The sequence below is a fragment of the Oryctolagus cuniculus genome, chromosome 9 (genome assembly GCF_964237555.1).
Source record: "Oryctolagus cuniculus chromosome 9, mOryCun1.1, whole genome shotgun sequence".
Classification (NCBI taxonomy): domain Eukaryota; kingdom Metazoa; phylum Chordata; class Mammalia; order Lagomorpha; family Leporidae; genus Oryctolagus; species Oryctolagus cuniculus.
Genome location: NC_091440.1, coordinates 39,423,522 through 39,444,261, shown reverse-complemented (window position 1 = coordinate 39,444,261; position 20,740 = coordinate 39,423,522). Strand labels below are relative to the sequence as shown.

General features: G+C 42.3%; 1 long non-coding RNA gene across 1 annotated transcript; it reads left to right on the top strand.

Moving 5' to 3' along the window:
* Positions 1–553: 553 nt before the first annotated feature.
* Positions 554–20,596, top strand: LOC138843777 (uncharacterized). The gene is made up of 4 exons (XR_011378761.1): positions 554–724; positions 1,816–1,961; positions 16,982–17,018; positions 19,070–20,596. It is a non-coding gene; the product is annotated as an uncharacterized lncRNA (long non-coding RNA).
* The last annotated feature ends 144 nt before the right edge of the window (positions 20,597–20,740 follow it).

Here is a 20,740-nt window from a genome sequence, read left to right as displayed (position 1 = left end):
TCCAGGAGGGCAGGATTTTTATTATGACTTTTGGTCAACTTTGTTCCCTGTATTATATTCTCGGCATTTGGAATGGTATCTATGCCATGGCATGTGCTTCATAGATATTGATCGAGTTGGGGAGAAGCTGAATAAAATATTCTAGGTGGTGTGGTGCTTCCTTTTTTTAAGTTTGAAGTCTTTTAAATTGGACATTTCTGGGGGAGGCACCAGCTTCAACTCTTGTTGTACACAGATTAAATGAAGGATGTCAGGGTAGGCAGAAGAACAGAATTTGAGGAGAGGTGTTGAGGATAACAGATGCAATAATGGACATGGTTTGGTGGATATAAGGGTGAATTTTGTGTGTCAACTTGATTGGGTCTTGGGAATTCCCAGATATGTGGTTAAAGAGTATTTCTGAGTGTGTCTGCCAGGATGTTTCTGGAAGGGATTAGTACTTGAATTGGTGGATTGAACCAAACCGATGGCCTCCTTTGGGGTGGGCGGGCATCATGCCTAGAACATAAAGGCAGAGAAACATTGCATTCACTCTCCCTCTGTCTGAGCAGTGGCTGGGACGCTGACCTTATCCTGCTCTTGGCACGCCTGGTTTACAGGACTTCAGGCTGAAACAGGAAACTTTACCTTCGCTCTTTTGCTTAAAGGCCTTCAAACTGTACCAACCCCTGGCTTCCTGAATCCCCTGCTTATAGAAGCTGAGTTATGGGACTTATCAGCTTCCGTAAGTATTGTATGAGCCAACACCTTATCATAAATCCCTCTCTGTGAATGTGTGTGCTTGTGCGTGTGTGTTTATCAAATTCCTGTTTTCTGGAGAATTGTGACTAACACAGTGGAGTTCACCTTCTCTGAAGTTTGACCAAGGTTCAGAACAGACAGCAACAGTCTGTGCTAGTTTGCCACCAGTGCCAGGGACATCTAAACTATGGGTGCTGGAAAGTGATTGTCTGATATTGATTTCCTATCTAATATATGAGACCTTGGATTTTCCCCAAAGTTACGTAATATAAAGTCACAATTCTTACCATAGTTGTCACATTCATTTATGAATAAAGCCAATATTTCAAGTGATAACAGCAAGTATATGGAAACTTAACATGTCTTCATATCAGCCCAAGATGATTGAATGTTTACAGTGATTCTTTTGTTCATTCAACATATTCTTTTGACATCTTCTAAGGGCCAAGTGATACTTATAATGACTATTACATTACTGTGATAGTGCTTGGTCCAAAGATGACTCTAAACACAAGAACAAGGAGCTAATTGCTGGAGCAGACGATTTAAATCTAATCAGAATTCTTTCTGAATGCGATCTCCCAATGCTTGTTTGCTCCCCACAAAGAGGTGAGTATGTTAGTGTGGGAGTCCACCCAGGGTTAGTATGAGGATTATTTTAAAGAGGAAACATTTGAGCTTCAGAAGATGCAAAAAGAAACTCTACCTGAACTTCCTCTTGTCTGACTCAGCAGAGGCTCTTGAAAATATAGCTGCCATGGAGACGGACTGCCCATTCCAGATAGCATCAAAAAGCACTATAAAACCTTTCCTACCCTCTCACGGAAATCCTATAAACTACCCTTTGGTTAATTTGGTGTATAAGTATAAATCTTTACTTAGTGTTACTCTGCAAGCTACTTATTGCCCAATAACTCTCATGTGCCCATATGAATAAGCCTTGTCTTTTCTCTTGTTAGTCTATTTTCAGTTAATTTGCAGGCTCCTAACATTAACATATTGTTGCCTAATGATTCATGGTAACTGTAGAGTTATTTTGGAAATGTTTTATTTTATTTTCATTTTACTTGACAGGCATAGAGACATGGAGAGAGAAAGAGACAGAGAGAGAGAGAGAAAGAAATCTTCCATCCACTGGTTCATTCTCTAAGTGCATACAACAGCCAAGCCTGGAGACAGAAACTCAGTCTGGGTCTCCTGTATAGGTGGCATGAACTCAGGTAATTGTTCCATCCCCTGCTGCCTTGTAGGGTGTGTGTTAACAGAAATCTGGAGTTGGAAGTGGAGTCAGAACTCAAACCCAGGCTCTCTGATATGGAATGTGGTGGCCCCAAAAGGCATTTTAACCACTCTGCTAAATACCTGCCAGAAATGTATTGGTTTTTAACAATACAGTGTACTAATTCCATGTTATACCGAACATTTGCAACTTTTCACCATGGTTACACATGTTACCAGGGACACAGTATATACTAATTAATTCACTTGTTAGTTGTGTAATCTTGAGCAAACAAATGAATCTCTGTATGCCTCAGTTTTTGCAATGTGAGATGGGCATAAAAATAGTACTTGTCTGATAAGGTGCCTATGGAAAGCAAATGAGTTAACACATGTAAGTGCTTAGAATAAAGTTGTATGTGAACAGTAAGTGCCCAATTAGATGCTATTCCAAGGTTTCCACAGAGTTAAGGAGAGAGGATCTTGGTCACAGCCCATGCCAATATTTTCTAAAAACCTGTGGTCCACTAGTCTCAAATTTATTGTTTTCTAGAAATTTTCTGAAGTAATGTGTGTGCTGCTTGTTTATTTGAAAAGCAGAGTTGAGAGAGAGAGAGAGATCTTCCAACTGCTGGTTCACTCTCCAAATAGCAGCAACAGCTGGGACTGGGCCAGGCCGAGGCCAGGAGTCAGGAGCTTGCTCCAGGTCTCTTTTGTGGGTGCAGAGGCCCAAGGACTTGGGCCATCATTCTCTGCTTTCCCAGGAGCACTGGCGGGGACTCGAACCGGCACCCATGTGGGCTGCCAGAACTGCACATGGCGACTTACCCTGCTGCACCAGAATTTTTTTTTTTTAAGGATTGTATTGTGCATTTCTCTATGATGCTTTCTATTTTTAAAAGTAGTTTATGGTTTCTGAATATTTTGGGCTTATTTTGGAGGCTTGTAAGGTTTTGCACCTTCACCATCAGCATAATATCAGTACCCTTAGAAGGGTATCAGCAATGCAAATGTGAAGATATCAGTACTCTAAATAATGACAATAAGGAAAGCAATTACACTCGCTAAATGACACATGCAGTTCATTCTGCTTCCAGAACATGGCTTCGATAAGGTGAAAAGCTAAAAGTAAAGAGTTGGAATAATCTATTTCTAAATGTAAGTAGTTTTGCTAATATTGCCTATCTGAAGCCAAAGCCAATGCCTACCTAGTTTTTGTAACAATAATAATGACTATTATTTATTGATTACTTCTCAAATGCCAGCTTCCTTGCTAATCTTTTTATAGACATTATCTTGACTGGCTCTTAATGAAATCCGATAAGATAGGTTGTATTGTTTCTAACGAATAAAGGGGGAAACTGCTCATTTGTAGCTTTAAACACCATGGTGGAGGTTCAATGTGGGGGGGGGGGTGTCGAATTCTAAAGCCTGACTCTTTAACCATCACGCCCAGCAGCTCCCATGGTCCTAGTGCTCTTTCTGCATTTAGACAGTTCCTATAGTTCATCTGCAGACAGATGACTCTTGGAGTCATCCTTTATGAAATCAAAGTGTTAAAATGGGGTATGGAACGTAAATATGCATTGACAATGCACAGAGCTTCGTGACACTCCTTTGTTTTGCACGGGGTATCAATTTCTCCTCCTTGTTCTCATTCATTTCCTACTCATTCTTCCTCTTCCAAATAGTACCACTACTATCTCCTCCCTGTCCCTTTTTAACCGCTCCACAAAAGCACTAGAGAAACCCAGAGACAGATGACGGCAGAGTTGACCTCACCATGTGGAGGGGAGGACTTGAGAAGCCGTAGACCCTCTCAACTGCCCCAATGTCGCCATGATTTCCCTATTTAGCATTCACGTTACAGGTATCTTTTTTTTTTTTTAGAGGTTTATTTATTTATTTGAAAGTCAGAGTTACACAGAGAGAGGAGAGGCAGAGAGAGGTCTTCCATCTACTGGTTCACTCCCCAGTTGGCTGCAACTGCCAGAGTTGTACCAAGCTGAAGCCAGGAGCCAGGAGCTTCATCCAGGTCTTCCACGAGGGTGCAGAGGCCCAAGGACTTGGGCCATCTTCTACTGATTTCTCAGGCCTTGGCAAAGAGTTGGATTGGAAGCAGAGCAGACAGGACTGGGACCGACACCCATGTGGGATGCCGGCACTGCAGGCAGTGGTTTTACTGGCTACACCGCAGTGCCGGCCCCTGCATGTAGCTTTCATCTAAAGATCTCATAGGGTTGTCATAGGGTTGTGACTGAAATCTATTCAAATTTACTGAAGAGAGAATGATTAATTTAGGGGCGGCCTTGCTCACTTGGTGCCGACTTGTTTCTTTTTCCCAGAAGGAGCGTGAGTTTTGTGAATCAGCTCCTGTGTCCCTGTGCAGTCGATAGGTAAATCCAGCACTTGCCTGCTGAATCAGAGGGAGCCGCACTCTCTTGTTTCCTCTGGGCTAAGGGAAAATGGGAACACGAAGCTCTGTCATGCTTACTTGTTATTCAAGCGATGCAAAGTGTAACAAGTCCCAGCAAAGGTTAATTCCTGGAGAATTCCTGGCTCAGAGGAAGGGTTTGTGATCAAGACTCGTCTGCAGCTAAAGGCTTTTATTTCTCTTCCAGATTTCTTTCATGTTTAAGCATCACTTATGCAGAAAAAAAAGGCAGTGATATTTTGAGTTTTTTTTTTTTTTGTTTTTTTTAGTAAGGTGACTCTAATGATCAGCAGAAATGGTGATTCTAACGTGATCAGCAGAAACATGAATGACTAATTTGGGTACTGCTTGTTACGAAAACATCTGTGTGATTTCTTTTTCTGATAAGTACATTTGTGAGTCTTCGAGAAAATTCTGATCTTTTACATTTTAATGCTCTGGGGAGATATTCATTTAGAGCTTACTGAATGCAAAACTGTGTGGTAGAGACTGGGAAGCGAGGTTATTGGAGAAAAGAAGAAAGAGACATCCAAATTACTAACACAGAGGCTCAGGCTTCAGATGAGCTTATTATCTGAAAGAGGAGGCCTCTCCTATACACATTAGGATGGAACAGGCCAGCTTTATCGTGTAGGGCTGAGCTGCCTGGCCCAGCCCCTGCCATTGTGGCCATTTAAGGACTAAACCAGTAGATGGTAGACCTTTCTCTCTGTCTCTCCTTCTCTGTTACGCTGGCTTTGAAAGAAAGAAATGCATTCTTAAATAAAAAAATGAGATGGGAAAGTGTTCAGTCTCTGATATGATTCAAACTGGATAGGAGCTCCTGTCCAGCTGCCCACTGGGGAATCTCTAGTTAGGACTGTGGCTCCCAATGCACCTGGTTTCGGCAGAGTCCTTTCAGATCTTTTGATTGGTAGCATCATCTTGCATCCATGAGTCCATGCAGGATTAATATTACCCATTAAGTGGTACTGGTAGAAAATATTATGGAGAGGGAAACTCTCTCCAAATAACTTGAATTTTTTTAGCTTAAAAAATTTTTTTTGACAGGCAGAGTTAGACAGTGAGAGACAGAGAGAAAGGTCTTCCTTTTTCCATTGGTTCACCTCCTAAATGGCTGCTACGGCCGGAACTACGCCGATCCAAAGCCAGGAGCCAGGTGCTTCCTCCTGGTCTCCCACACGGGTGCAGAGCCCAAGCACTTGGGCCATCCTCCACTGCCTTCCTGGGCCACAGCAGAGAGCTGGACTGGAAGAGGAGCAACCGGGACAGAATCTGGCACCCGACCGGGACTGGAACCCAGTGTGCCGGTGCTGCAGGTGGAGGATTAGCCTAGTGAGCCACGGCGCTGGCCAGCTTAAAAATTTATTTGAAAGGCAGAAAGATAGAGATGATCTAGAGATAGAGAGACAGAGACAGAGACAGAGAGACAGATGTGAGTGGCAGGGACCCAAGTATGTGAGTCATGCTGCTTCCCAGGGTGTGGATCAGCAGGAAACTGGAATTCAAAGTAGATCCTGGGGGCTGGAACTGAGGTGCAGCGGGTAAAGCCGCCGCCTGCAGTGCCAGCGGTGGTTCTAGTTCCGGCTGCTCTGCTTCTGATCCAGCTCTCTGCTATGGTCTGGAAAAGCAGTGGAGGATGAGCCAAGTGCTTGGGCCCCTGCTCCCACATGGGAAACCCAGAAGAAGCTCCTGGCTCCCGGCTTCGGATCAGCACAGCTCCGGCCATTGCGGCCAATTGGGGAGTGAACCAGCAGATAGAAGACTTCTCTCTCTGCCTTTTCTTCTCTCTGTGTAACCCTAACTTTCAAATAAATAAATACATAAAATTAAAAAAACAAAAACAAAAACAAAAAACCAAGTAGATCAAGGAGTTGAAACTGGACATTCTAATATGGTATGCCACTGTGTCAAATGCACACAGCCCTGAAGTTTTTATTCTCTAGCATTAGTGAGCTTTCTATTCTAAACAGTATCTCCCTAACACCTCTCTTCCCATCTCGCCCATACCCCAATAATAAACTATTTCATAACTCTTTAAAAATAATCCTTAATCGGGGGAGACATAATGAAAGGATTATGTCAAAGTATTTTTCCCCATGAAGGAGAAGTGAAGAGAAGAATTTTTCTAGGGGAATATTAAGTGTATTTTCAAAGAATCTTAGAATAAGGAGAAAGTGGAAAGATTGAGTTGAATAGAATCCAATAGAAATTCCTGTTTTCTAATCCTTAATAGTTGCTCAACAAGTTCCGAAGGCTTCAAGTGCCTCAACTGACTTCTTTCTTTTCTTTCTTTCTTTTCTTTTCTTTTTTTTTTGACAGGCAGAGTGGACAGTGAGAGAGAGAGACAGAGAGAAAGGTCTTCCTTTTGTCGTTGGTTCACCCTCCAATGGCCGCCGCGGCCGGTGCGCTGCAGCCAGCGCACCACGTTGATCCAAAGCCAGGAGCCAGGTGCTTCTCCTGGTCTCCCATGGGGTGCAGGACCCAAGCCCTTGGGCCATCCTCCACTGCACTCCCTGGCCACAGCAGAGAGCTGGCCTGGAAGAGGGGCAACCGGGACAGAACCTGGCGCCCCAACCGGGACTAGAACCCGGTGTGCCGGCACCGCAGGTGGAGGATTAGCCTAGTGAGCCGTGGCGCCGGCCTCAACTGACTTCTGGGTGATTGCTGCCATCAAGGAGTAGTCAGATTTTTTGGTTGCAAGTGACAGAACATTGGTTCATAAGAATCTACGTATTGGGGCCAGTGCTATGGCGTAGTAGGCAGAGGTTCCGCCTGCAGTGCCAGCATCTGATACAGGCACTGGTTCATGTCTGGGCTGCTCCTCTCCCAATCCAGATCTTTGCTGTGGCCCGAGATGGCAGTGGAAGATAGCCCAAGTGCTTGGATCCTTGCACCAGTGTGGGAGACCAGGAGGCTCCTGGCTCTTGGCTGTGGATCAGCTCAGCTCCGACCTTTGTGACTGTTTGGGGAGTGAACAAGCACATGGAAGACCTTTCTCTTTGTCTCTTCCTCTCTCTGTAACTTTACCTCTCAAATAAATAAAATCTTAAAAAAAAAAAAAGAATATGTATTATATAAGTGGAAAGACGTATATTAACCAAGGAATTTACTTACTATCATTAAGCATTGTGTCTCTTTCTTTTCCCTCTGAACGGCACCATGTTGTGGCAAGATAACCATCTGTAACTCTAGGCTTATTACATCATTCTCAAATGGGATTGTAGTGAGCAGTTCAAGTCCCTTCCTTAAATAAACAAACAAAACAAAGCAAACACTTGGGAAAAGAATCCCAGGGAAAGCTCTGATTGGCCCACTTTATTCACTCTTGAATGAGGAAGGACTACTCCGGTGGCCCTGAGGGACCCGATCATCCAACTTGAACTGTACAGACTTGAAATGAGGCAGGGTGGTTTTCCAAGAGTTGTTTGGTATCCAAACACAAACATGCCTACCACACACTTCTTCTTCTTTTTTTTTTTCAGAATCTCGCTAAATATTTATTTATTTTTAAACTTTTATTTAATAAATATAAATTTTGAAAGTACAACTTTTGGATTATAGCAGCTTTTCCCCCCATAACCACCCTCCCACCTGCAAACCATCCCATCTCTTACTCCCTCTCCCATCCCATTCTTCATTAAGATTCATTTTTAATTACCTTTATAAACAGAAGATCAACTTAGTATATACTAAGTAAAGATTTCAACAGACTGCACCCACACAGACACACAAAGTATAGAGTACTGTTTGAGTAGTAGTTTTATTGCTAATTCGCATAGTACAACACATTAAGGACAGAGGTCCTACATGGGGAGTAGGTGCACAGTGACTCCTGTTGTTGATTTAACAATTGACACTCTTATTTATGATGTCAGTAATCACCCGAGGCTCTTGTCATGAGCTGCCAAGGCTATGGAAGCCTCTTGAGTTCACAAACTCTGACTTTATTTAGACAAGGCCATAATCAAAGTGCCTACCACATACTTCTAACTCAACATGCTCCCCTCTTCATTCTTCCTTCTTAAATAGTGTACTCTATCTTTATTCCCTTCTCAATAATGGTGTCATACATCTACCTAATTGCCAAAACCAGAATATTCTATATTCTCTCCTTTACTCAACTTCTAAAATAAATCTCCAGTTCTTTTTTTTTTCTTTTTTCTTTTTTTTTTTTTTTTGACAGGCAGAGTGGACAGTGAGAGAGAGAGAGACAGAGAGAAAGGTCTTCCTTTGCCGTTGGTTCACCTTCCAATGGCCGCCGCGGCCAGCGCGCTGCGGCCGGCGTACCGCGCTGATCCGATGGCAGGAGCCAGGTACTTCTCCTGGTCTCCCATGGGGTGCAGGGCCCAAGTACTTGGGCCATTCTCCACTGCACTCCCTGGCCACAGCAGAGAGCTGGACTGGAAGAGGGGCAACCGGGACAGAATCCGGTGCCCCAACCGGGACCAGAACCCGGTGTGCCGGCGTCGCAAGGCGGAGGATTAGCCTAGTGAGCCGCGGCGCCGGCTCCAGTTCTTTTCAATTTGACTTTACTATTTCTCAGATAGATCCACTTCTCCTCAATCTGATTGTGTAGCCTCTGCTCAGATTGATCCCTGTCTCTGGATCCTCTAAGCCTCATAACTGGCATCCCTGTCTTCAGCCTGAAAGGGTGCATTGCAGTCTAAACGTGTTGTACACAGGCAAGCAGAGTGATCTTCTCAAAGTAAAAGCCCAATCCTTTCAGTCTGGTTTAAATTACTTCAATGGATTTTTTTGGGGTCAGCGCTGTGGTGTAGCATATACGGCCACCGCCTGCAGGGCCAGCATGGCATATGGGCACTGGTTCAAGACCTGGCCTCTCCACTCCTGATCCAGCTCTCTAATGTGTCCTGGGAAAGCAGTAAAGGATGGCCCAAGTCCTTGGGTCCCTGCACCCCCATGGGAAGACCTGGAGGAAGCTCCTGGCTCCTGACTTTGAATTGGCACAGCTCCAGCTGTTGTGGTTAATTGGGGAGAGAACCAGCTCATGGAAGACCTCTGTCTCTCTGCCTCTCCTTCTCTCTCTGTGTAACGCTGACTTTCAAATAAATAAATAAATCTTTTAAAAATAAATTATTTCAATGAGTTTTTGTTGCCTGAGTATAAAGTGCAGAAAGTCTTTGCATGTCTAAAAAGGTTGACAGTGATTTGATTGTTGCAAGCATCCAGTACCACAGAATAAAAATTTATTTTGGTTGTCAATTTTGCTTGTTGATAATTTAAAACTTTATTTTTATAATAATTCATTTATATGAAATAGAGTGAAAATTTTGAATCACTTTAAGGTAAAATAATTATAGTGGATATAGTGCACTCACTGAGATGTGGCTCTCTTCTCTTTCCAAGTACATGGGTGGATTCCTCTTCTTGGCTACTAATGTTGTATGCCTAGCTCTGGCCAACAATTTGTGAACAGATCAAATGCTGGCACAAGACCTTCAAGAGTTCACTAATTTTTTTTCTTTTAAGATTTATTTATGACCAGCTCCGCAGCTCACTAGGCTAATCCTCTACCTGCGGCGCTGGCACCTTGGGTTCTAGTCCCGGTTGGGGCGCCAAATTCTGTCCTGGTTGCTCCTCTTCCAGTCCAGCTCTCTGCTGTGGCCCAGGGAAGGCAGTGAAGGATTGCCCAAGTGCTTGGGCCCTGCACCCACATGGGAGACCAGGAGGAAGCACCTGGCTCCCGGCTTCGGATCAGTGCAGCACACTGGCCGTAGCAGCCATCTGGGGAGTGAACCAATGGAAAGAAGACCTTTTTCTCTGTTTCTCTCTCTGTCTTAACTCTGCCTGTCAAAAAAAAAAAAAAAAAAAAAAAAAGATTTATTTATTCAATTGAAAGGCAGCATGACAGACAGAAGGAGAGAGAGATAGAGAATGATCTTCCATCTTTCAGTTAGCTTCCCAAATGGCTGCAACAGCCAGGTCTGGGCCAGTCCAAAACCAGGAGCCCAGAACTTACCTAGGTCTCCCATGTGGGTGTCAAGGAATCAAGTATTGGGGCCATGATCTGCTGCCTTGCAGGTGCATTAGCAAGGAGCTGGATTTAAGAAGAGCAGCCAGGACTCCAACCAGCTCTCCTGTCTGAGATGCTGGCACTGCAAGCAGTTGTTCAATGCACTGCACCACAAATCTGTCTCCACTCACTTTGTTTTGTTAGGGCAATTTGCAGTGTAACAGAGTGACGTCTCCATCAGCATTGCTTGTGGGGGACACTAAGCGAATTCTCCAGTCACCTGCTGATAAATATGAGGTGGACATGACAAGCTGAATACTTTCAGTTTAAGCAAATGCTGAGGATGTGTGTTACTGAAGGGTTACCCAGACTTTCCTGTGTGAGGAGAGTAGGTCCAATCTCCCCAGTTCCATAGAGTTAATTCCCTCTGTTCTGTGCTGAGGGGGACAGAGGAGTTTGAGATTTATTGCCCTATGGCATCTAGCTTAGTTCAATAGGTAGATTAGATTCCAATTAATGTTTCTAGAAGATAATTCATTTGTCTTGAGTGATTTAAATGTGGTCTTTTCTGAAGGTAGGAACATTTTTTTTTTTACTTTTCTATATAATGCTCATAGATAATTAATTATTATAATAATGTGTGACCCATTTTATCTCCATTTCTTTCCTTCACAAAATGCAAATGCTATTTTTGGAAAACATATCATAACCCTAACACATATCTTAATTCTATGAGAAATCATACACCACAGCCTTTTCTCAAGCTTGTATTATGAATGCACGAGGAATTTGTAACACATTTACATGTATTTCTTTCCTGTGATCTATAGGAACATAATGTTGCCAATTCTGAGAAAGACACAAAAATGGCTACCACAGGCATGTGTATTGCACAGATCTCACAACATCTGTGTTTGAAGTTAATCTTTTCCTGAAGAGCTTTAAGTGAATGCTTGTAAATTTGAGTCAGTGTCAGGGAGCAGTAAAAAATAAGGAAGCAATGTTCAGCTTTCAGCAAGATCATCCTTGATTGCTATAAAACTATTCTTTGCCCACCCCACCCTGAACCTCGGTGCCATAGGTGACTGCGGGACTCATGAGGAACTATGAGCGCCTATGCTGGACTCCAGCAAACCCTTTGATGGACAATGCCGAGACAGGCCAGGACAGTTTCCATGGCTGGTCACATCTTTCTGTCTGAGAAGAGCCTCTCCTTGCTTAGGTTTGCATAGGTTGTTCTCTCCTTTACTAATTTTGCTTGCTACTTATTGCTTTGTTCATTCATAGGATACAAGTTCAAGTTTCTAAAAGCAAATCTTTCTTTCTTTTTTTTTAACTTTTATTTAGTAAATATAAATTTCCAAAGTACAGCTTATGGATTACAATGGCTCCGCCCCCCCCATAACTTCTCTCCCACACACAACACTCCCAACTCCCGCTGCCTCTCCCCTTCCATTCACATCAAGATTCAAATGGCATTATAAAGCCTCCTCAAGGTCAGCACTACGTGACTTTCAACTCTTCCATTTCATGGGCTGCAATACAGAAATTTTAAACATTGCAATAATTTTTTTCAATACATAGACCAGAGTGTTTACTTTTTTCTCACAAAGCTTGTTTGGGTTATACATACATACGTCACTAATTTTCAAATTAAATATTATTATCATACGTTCCATGAGATCTATGTCTTCATTGATTTTGCCACTATTATTATGAAGACAAGGTGCTGCTCAGAGTGCCCACAATTTAAGCAAGGTAAAATTCACCTTTTGCAGTCGAATGTAAAGGAGTTGGTGGATGGGAGAGGTTCACCCTGGGTGCAGGCAATAAAGAGTTGCAATGTTTGTGAAGAACCTAAATCGACATTATGTGCACAAGGCAGCATTTCTAAGCAATGTTGGCAGTGAATGACTCTCCCCACGGGGGTACACTACTCCAAAGGCTTCCCCTCATTGAGGCTTGATATAGCAAGGCTTTTTATTTGTAACTTTGCTAACTAAATTGCTTATTATTTCACAGAACTTAGGTATTTTGAACCACTGACATTTCATTTAAAAAAAACCACCAATTTTGCAGATTTTTGAATGAGCTTTGATTTCACAGAGTTAGGTCATCTCAACAAAGGGAGCTGTCTTGTCTTCCTTTGGTGATGATGCCACAGAAGCCATGTGCTGTGACCCTAGGCTCAGAAAACCGAGGTCTGTGAGGTGGCCTTTCCAAGGTAACTCAGCTCCCAGGGTTTCAAAAGGCTTTTCAGCATCTGCCTTGATCCCTGCTCTGTTCTCCTCTCTGCTTCCTGTAAATGCAGGCCACTGCACTTGGCAATTAAAGATAAGCAGAGGTAGTTGGCTTCAGTTGAGAATCTGTCCACAAAGAATACATGCCCGAGTAATTAAGATACCAATACATCATTTTTATAGTTCTCATAATGTGTTTGCCTAGGACATTGCCACAAATTATTCGCAGTATGTGATTTGACTTCATTGAAAACCTTAAGTGAACAATCATAATAATGTTCTTTTTCTTTCATAATCATTCCATCATTTATTGTGCCTTTTAATATTCTGAAAACTGTGTATGGAAACCTAAAGCAATCAAGAACAGGGTGATTAGAATACATTTATTCTGCATCTTTTTAGAAAGGCAGTGTTTCACAGTATAAAAGTATTGATTCTAGATCCACCATTTACTAATTGTGTGGTAACTTTCTGCAAGCCTTTTAACTGTTTTAAGCCCATATTTCTGGAAAGAGAGAATGATAGTAGCTAATGTAACAATTCTATTCGGCTGTTGTAAATAAGAAGGGAAATCTATATGTGAAATGATTTTGAAAGCTCTAAAGCAGACTTGGCGAACTCAAAAATATACAGGAGTCAACAGATAACAGAATGTGCCAATTTGGGTCCCAGGGAATGATGAGTATATGGGATCTATAGTTTGACTAGAGAGTGCGGACCATGACTAAATCATTCAATACCCAAACAAGGCGGTATGACTGTTTGGGACTCCAATTTAACAGGTTATTATAGATGGAAGAGTCATTTATAGGGATGTGTACTTTGCTCATTTCCTGAAATAAAATAAAAAGAAGTTAACATCAAATATGCTTATCTGGAAGTGAAAGGGATTTAGATTAATATTAGGAAGAACTTCCTAAATAATTCAAAATGATATCACCCACTTGCCAATTTGCAATAACAACATGGCCATAGAATCGTCAGTTGTCTGTGTTGGCAGGAAGCTCTCTGCTTTGCTCTTGAGTTCTCTGAAATATCCTACATGGCTTAGGGATTAGGAGAGAGAGAGTCAACAAAAACTGCTACTATTTTGACTTTTTACCATGTTTTGGCTGCTGCCCCATGTTATTGTTGAATGCAAGTCTTTCTCAGTCTGGTCAACATCTACCCATTGGCTGCTCTGCCGTAGTCTAGCTAGCTCCAGGCTCTCCAAAGATCACAGTAGTATCCCATTCCTAGTGGGTAGGTTCTGGTTGTCATGTTTTTCACTGATAAGCTCAGATATTTTACTCCCTTTATCTTTCTCTCTCTGAGTGCAGAGAATCAAACAAACCATTGTCTGAAATAAACAAATGGATGAGAATGAAAATGTATGTAAGACACTGAAGAAAAAATCAGAGAAGAAAAAGGATAGGTGCTATAGGTTAAATGTTTTGTCACATTTGTGTCCCCCTCAAATGTCATGTGTTGAAACCTAATTCCCAAGGAATGAGGAAGTGGGGTCTTTGGTAGGTCAATAGGATAGGACCTGCATGAATGGTATTAAGAGCTCTCTTGATCCTTTGGCCATGTGAGGTCACAGGAAGACAATTGTCTATGAATGGAAAGCTGGTCCTTCAAGATGCTGAAACTACTATTGTTGCTTTGATCTTGGATTTTCTTGCCTTTAGAACTGTCAGAAAGAAATGCTTTTTGTTTTTTATAAGCCATCCAGTCTGTAGCATTCTATTGAGGCAGCCCAAATAAACTAAACCAACATAGAAGTGATGTCAGAGAAAATGATGGATATTTAATTTAGCTATTAATGACTTTGAGAGAGGTATTAGGATAATTAGAAAAGAAACCAATAACCAAAGATATAATAGAAAAAAAGTTTTCTCAACTAAAAGTAAATATAGAAATGGAAAACATTTATATTTAAAATAATTGAAAAGAACTCCATATATAAATATATATATGTATGTATATATACTTGAAACTTTTTAAAAGGTTTTTTGTTTCTCTTAATCAGAAATAGATTACCAAAGATTATCATACATTGAAGAAATCCCTTGGACATGATAAAAAGAGATCAGATCAAGAGAAAAAGAGGTAATTTGAAAAATATAGAGATTATTCATGAGAAGGAAAGCTTTTAAAAATGCAGTAAAGTGGGGAGGAAAATACATCCATCAAATAATAACCATATGATGTAGAAATGAAACATTCATAGTAGAAAAACTATTGCTAAATGTTAATACTATGCTACTGAAGTACACATTTCAGTATATAACTATTGGATATTGAGCAAATATTCTAGAAATTATAACAAAAAGTGAAAGATTTGGAAAATACAACATCCATGATGACGAAGTCATAACATCATTCCAGAAGATGCAAGATCTGAGACATGAATTCACCATAGATATGACTCAAGAAAATATCCTATAACTGAGTTTCTCAATCAAGAATTTCTATCAATGGATGAAAATGTATTTATATCAAGGTACAGTGTGCTGCAATATTTCAGAGCATGGGAGAAAAAAGACGAGGTCTCATAAGCTTCAAGGGAGAAAAAGTATCATAAACAGCCTCCAAAGTTAGAATTGTTTAAGATTTCTGTTTTTAAATAAAGATTTATTTATTGAAAAGCAGCGTTACAATGAGACAAAAGAGGAGACAGAGAGAGAGAGAGAGAGAGAGAGAGAGTGAGCTTCCATCTATGGTTCACTTCCCAGATGGCCGAATTGGCCAGAACTTGGCTGGCTTGAAGCCAGGAGCCAAAGTTTCCTCCAGGTCATCCACGTGGGCGCAAGTGCACAAGGACTTGAACCATCTTCTACTGCTTTCCTAGGTACATTGACAGGGAGCTGGATCGAAAGTGGAACAGCCAGGACTCGAACTGGTGCCCGTATGGGATGCCAGGGCCACAGATGGTGGTTTTACCCACTATACTACAGTGCTGACCCCTTCAGATTTCTTAATAGCAACAACTGAAATCTTGAAGATAATGGACAACTGCATTAAAATTATGAAGGAAAAATAATTTACATGCTAGAAGTGTTCTAGTTGTCAAGCTATAAATCAGGGTTGACGATTGACTAAAAATTTCAAGTATTTTGTCTTATATATCTGTTCTCAGTAAGCTACTGGCAGATGCATTCTGCAAACAACAAGGGAGTAAGTGAAGAAAATGAAAACATGAGACTCAGACAAGAAGAGAGAGAGACTGAAAAATGCTGGGAGAGTTTTAGGATCACAGCTAAGCAGGAGGCCTGAATAGCAACCAGTGTGACTAGAAGGAAAGCATATGTCTCTAAAATTGTGTGCACAAGGTGACGATTTTCTGGAAAACTCTACTGAGAATCTGCTGGCATGTGCTTGTCACAGTAAATGAACTCAGTAAAATAAATAACTAAGTAACCTTTAAAAATGGAAACATGAAAACAAAACAATTACTAACTCTATGGAAGAAAAAAGAAACCCTAAAAGAATATGAAAATGCCTAGCTGTAAATAATGTTTATACAGTTTGGACTATATAATGTATGATTACACAAACATTTTCTTTCCTTTTTTTTTTTAAAAAAGATTTATTTATTTGCTTGAAAGGCAGAGTTACAGATAGGCAGAGGCAGAGGGAGAGAGAGAGAGAGAGAGGCCTTCCATCCATTGATTCTCTTCAAATGGCTGTAATGGCCGGAGGTGAGCCTGTCTGAGCCAGGAGCTTTTTCCAGGTTTCCTATACAGGTGCAAGAGCCCAAGCACTTGGGCCATCTTCCACTGCTTTCCCAGGCCATCGCAGAGAGCTGGATGGGAAGTGGAGCAGCTGGGACCAGAACCCCTATGGGATGCCAGCAATGCAGGCTGCAGCTTTACCCCCTATACCATAATGCGAGCCCCAAGGAGCTTTTCTAATGTGAACCTGGTGAAAGGTGATTGAGTCATTGAAAGTGAGATCAACATACTTTTGATGGGATACTGGTTCATTCTCATGAAAGAAGTTGTTGCATACAATTGCAACCCTGGCTCCTGAATCTCCGGCTTCCTGTGTTGCCATGGGTTCTCTTCTGCAGGCTTCCACCACAGTGATGCTGTCTGCCAGGAGGCCCCTACCAAAGGTCAGAGAAGACCACCTCGTCTCAGTCTTTCAGTCTCTAAGACAGTGAGCTAAATAAGCCGCTTCTCATTATAAAGTACTTAGCCCCAGGTATTTGGGGAGCGAACCATTAGATGGAAGATCTCTTGCTCTGTCTGTCTGTCTTTCTCCCTCTCTCTGTAACTCTGCCTCTCAAACAAATAAATTAATTTTTTTAAAAAAGGTAGCTACATCTTAGTTTCTGAAGTAGATACCAGTATTGCAGGTGGTTAATCTAGCCATTGTCTTCAATAGGAAACCTGGTCCAGGAACCTGCTGCATTTCTGAAAAGGTAAGCTTTATTTTTTTAACAATTTTTTAAATTGTTTTATTGCTACTGTTATTCTTTTTTTAAGAAAAAGATTCATTTATTTATTTGAAAGTTAGAGTTACACAGAGAGAGAAGGAGAGGCAGAGAGAGAGAAAGAGAGGGCCTCCATCTGCTTGTCCACTCCTCAACTGGCTGCAACGGCTGGAGCTTCACCAATCTGAAGCCAGGAGCCAGGAGCTTCTTCTGGGTCTCCCAAGTGGGTGTAGAGGCCTAAGGACCTGGGCCATCTTCCTCTGCTTTCTCAGGCCATAGCAGAGAGCTGGATTGGAAGTGGAGCAGCCAAGACTCGAACTGGTGCCCATATGGGATGCTGGCACTGCAGGCAGTGGCTTTACCACTATGCCACAGCGCTGGCCCCAAAGGTAAGCTTTAAATTCTGAAATTATAATTCATTTGAATTTCAAAATTAAAAAGACTGAGAACAATTTGAAGGCAAGGGCAATTCTCAGGTTTTTTTTTTTTTTTTTTTTTTTTTTTTTTGACAGGCTGAGTGAGTTAGAGAGAGAGAGAGAGAGAGAGAGACAGAGAGACGGAGAGAAAGGTCTTCCTTTTCCATTGGTTCATCCCCCAAATGGCTGCTACGGCCAGCGTGCTGTGGCTGGCGCACTGCGCTGATCCAAAGCCAGGAGCCAGGTGCTTCTCCTGGTTTCCCATGCAGGTGCAGGGCCCAAGCACTTGGGCCATCCTCCACTGCCCTCCCGGGCCACAGTAGAGAGCTGGACCAGAAGAGAAGCAACTGGGACAGAATCCGGTGCCCCAACTGGGACTGGAACCCCGGGTGCTGGCACCGCAGGCAGAAGATTAGCCTAGTGAGCTGCGGCGCCGGCTAGAAATAGTTACTTTAGTCTCTGTCATGTGGGAGTGCACTTAAACTTAAACTCATTTCCTGCAAAAGATGAAACAGACCCACAGTTTATTTACAGATGGCTTAGCCTTTTCAGCTACGTCTAGTGTATAAGGTCCAGTTATCATCTGGTGGCATTACTGCAGTCTCAAAGCATTTGTCTCATGATCAACTTGAGTTTCAAAGATCACACTCATCAAGTCTTAGGAACTGACCAGTGTCTTGGCCGTGGGACCTGTGTGTCTGTGCCCTTGACTCAGCCCTTCGGTATGATGTTTTCATTTGAACACGGGGACCTGACTGAGTTGTTTTACCAGCACAGAATGTCTGCTGAGGTTGTTTGTTAACCATGGACTTGATGCTGTTGACAGATAAACTTTGTAATTTTTAAGTCGGTATGTTGGGTCGAGCAGGAGGACAGGAATAGCACAAAATAATTTCTTAAATTTCACTTATTTATTTATTTGTGAGGCAGATAGACAAAGGGATAGAGAAACAGATGCAAAGACAGAGACAGAGAGAAGGAGAAAGGGTCGGGGGAGAGATGCCTGCAACATTTGGGGATGAACCCAGGAGCCAGAAATGCAATCTGGGTCTCATCAAGGTGGCGGGAAGCCGGCTACGTGCTCCATCACCGCTGCTGCCAGGCGTTCTGCCTTCGTAAGAAGCTGCATCCGGAGCCAGAGCCGGAGCCAGGAACTGAACCCAGGCACTGCAGTACGGGACGCAGGCATTTTACCATTAGCCTAACGTCTGCTCTTCCGATAATTTTGGAAAAATCAAATAATGAAAGTAACCTTGAATATTCAGTTGACATTTTCCATATTTAGAACGCAGAAACTGTAAAAAGAACACCAAGCTTTGTAACTTCAATGTGTGAAAAAAATTTTTCCAGATCAATTAAACACTTATAAACTTAATTGTGGCATTAATGTACTGCTTTGTGAGTGTAAAAGCACTTGCTGTAGTTATACTTCTATAACTGCCTTATAGAAGTTTAATACGCTTCTTACCCTGAGTGGTTACTGCTTAGCACTTGACTGACTCAATCTTTTACCTTTGTCCAAAACTCTGTTTTTAATAATTCTTGTTGTTTGAATCCATTTTAATAAACTTATTAAGTAATAGCTGAATATTAACTAGTTAACTCATCCTTTTTGCTTTATAGATCCAACAGTGGGCCCAGACATCTTTCAAAGCAGACAGTTTTCAACCTGTATCCATCAAGGGTGTTAGAAAAGAAATTTCTACACTGAGAAGGCTGTCAGAATGGACCTCGAAGATCCCTTTAAACTCGAACGTTTTAGGTCCGAGTACCTCTTAGGTCTAAAATAACCTAATGACATGTTTGTGAGTATCTTCCAGGTGTTTTTACATCCATTGTCTGAATTCCTCAAAACTTGCAGTGAGGTTGCTATTATTATCCCTGTTCTACAAATGAGGTCGAAGCAACTCAAGAGAGATTGATTTGACTAATGAATTGTTTATCAGGGATACAAAATTAGGTCAATCTGATCCCAGAGTTTTATGTTCCTTTCTCTGTGCTTCTCAAGTGCTGGACCGATTTTGGGTAATTACAATGGTGTGGAAGATCTTTCCATTAGTTCATGCTGTTTTATGACATCATGAAAGCTAAAAAGCAAGAATGAGCTGAGTATTTCCTCTCTCTGACCCAGCGGCTGCTCCTGTGTGTCCTGCCATGGTGTATAATCCAGTGAGGTGTTGTATATGAGGACGGAAGGTATAGTGGCTCCTAATGTTACCAGCTTGGTGAGCAGCCTTTTGGCTAAAAGGAGACACAGAGTATCCAAGGAACAGTCAAGTGCCTGCATGGAGCAGGTTCCTGAAGACAAAAAGAGCACCAGGGTACCCTTCAGGGGAATCCAGCAGTACCATCCTGCATCTTCTTACCTAATCTCAACCCATGCCCTCTTTGTCACTTGATGGCCACACGTCCCATTGGTCCTTCGTGACCAATCTGAGATTGCTTTGTTTTCTGCCTCATAAATGGGAGCAACTGGGCTCTTTCGATGACTCTTCAACGTAACTGAAATTGTAGGGAGACCCAGAAGTGACGCTACTGGGCTGAGGGGCAGCACAGTTCTGAGGTTCGAATTCTCTTCTGATGGCAAATCAGAGAACACAGAATTTAATCAAGTGAACCAAAAACAAACAAACAAACAAAAAACACAGAAAAAAGTTCCATAGACAATGGAAACAGTCTATGATATTTTTGGACTGTGCAAAAAGAACATATTGAGAATATTTTGGGTCAGGTAGGCCCATTTATTTGAATCCATTGTCTCCATTTATTGTTTTCTAATCTCAGTGAGCCGTTTAACCTCTCAGAGTCTTGTTCTTTTTTTTTATTTTTTATTTTTATTTTTTTTTGACAGGCAGAGTGGACAGTGAGAGAGAGAGACAGAGAGAAAGGTCTTCCTTTGCCGTTGGTTCACCCTCCAATGGCCGCCACGGCCGGCGCGCTGTGGCCGGCGCACCGCGCTGATCCGATGGCAGGAGCCAGGAGCCAGGTGCTTTTCCTGGTCTCCCCATGGGGTGCAGGGCCCAAGCACCTGGGCCATCCTCCACTGCCTTCCCGGGCCACAGCAGAGGGCTGGCCTGGAAGAGGGGCAACCGGGACAGAATCCGGTGCCCCGACCGGGACTAGAACCCGGTGTGCCGGCACCGTTAGGCGGAGGATTAGCCTAGTGAGCCGCGGCGCCTGCCAAAGAGTCTTGTTCTTTATCTGTTAAGTGGAGACCATAATTTTGGCCTTATACATTTGGTATGAGGGACAGTGAGATCTGTCTGTAATGGTATTAACATAATTCTTGGCAGT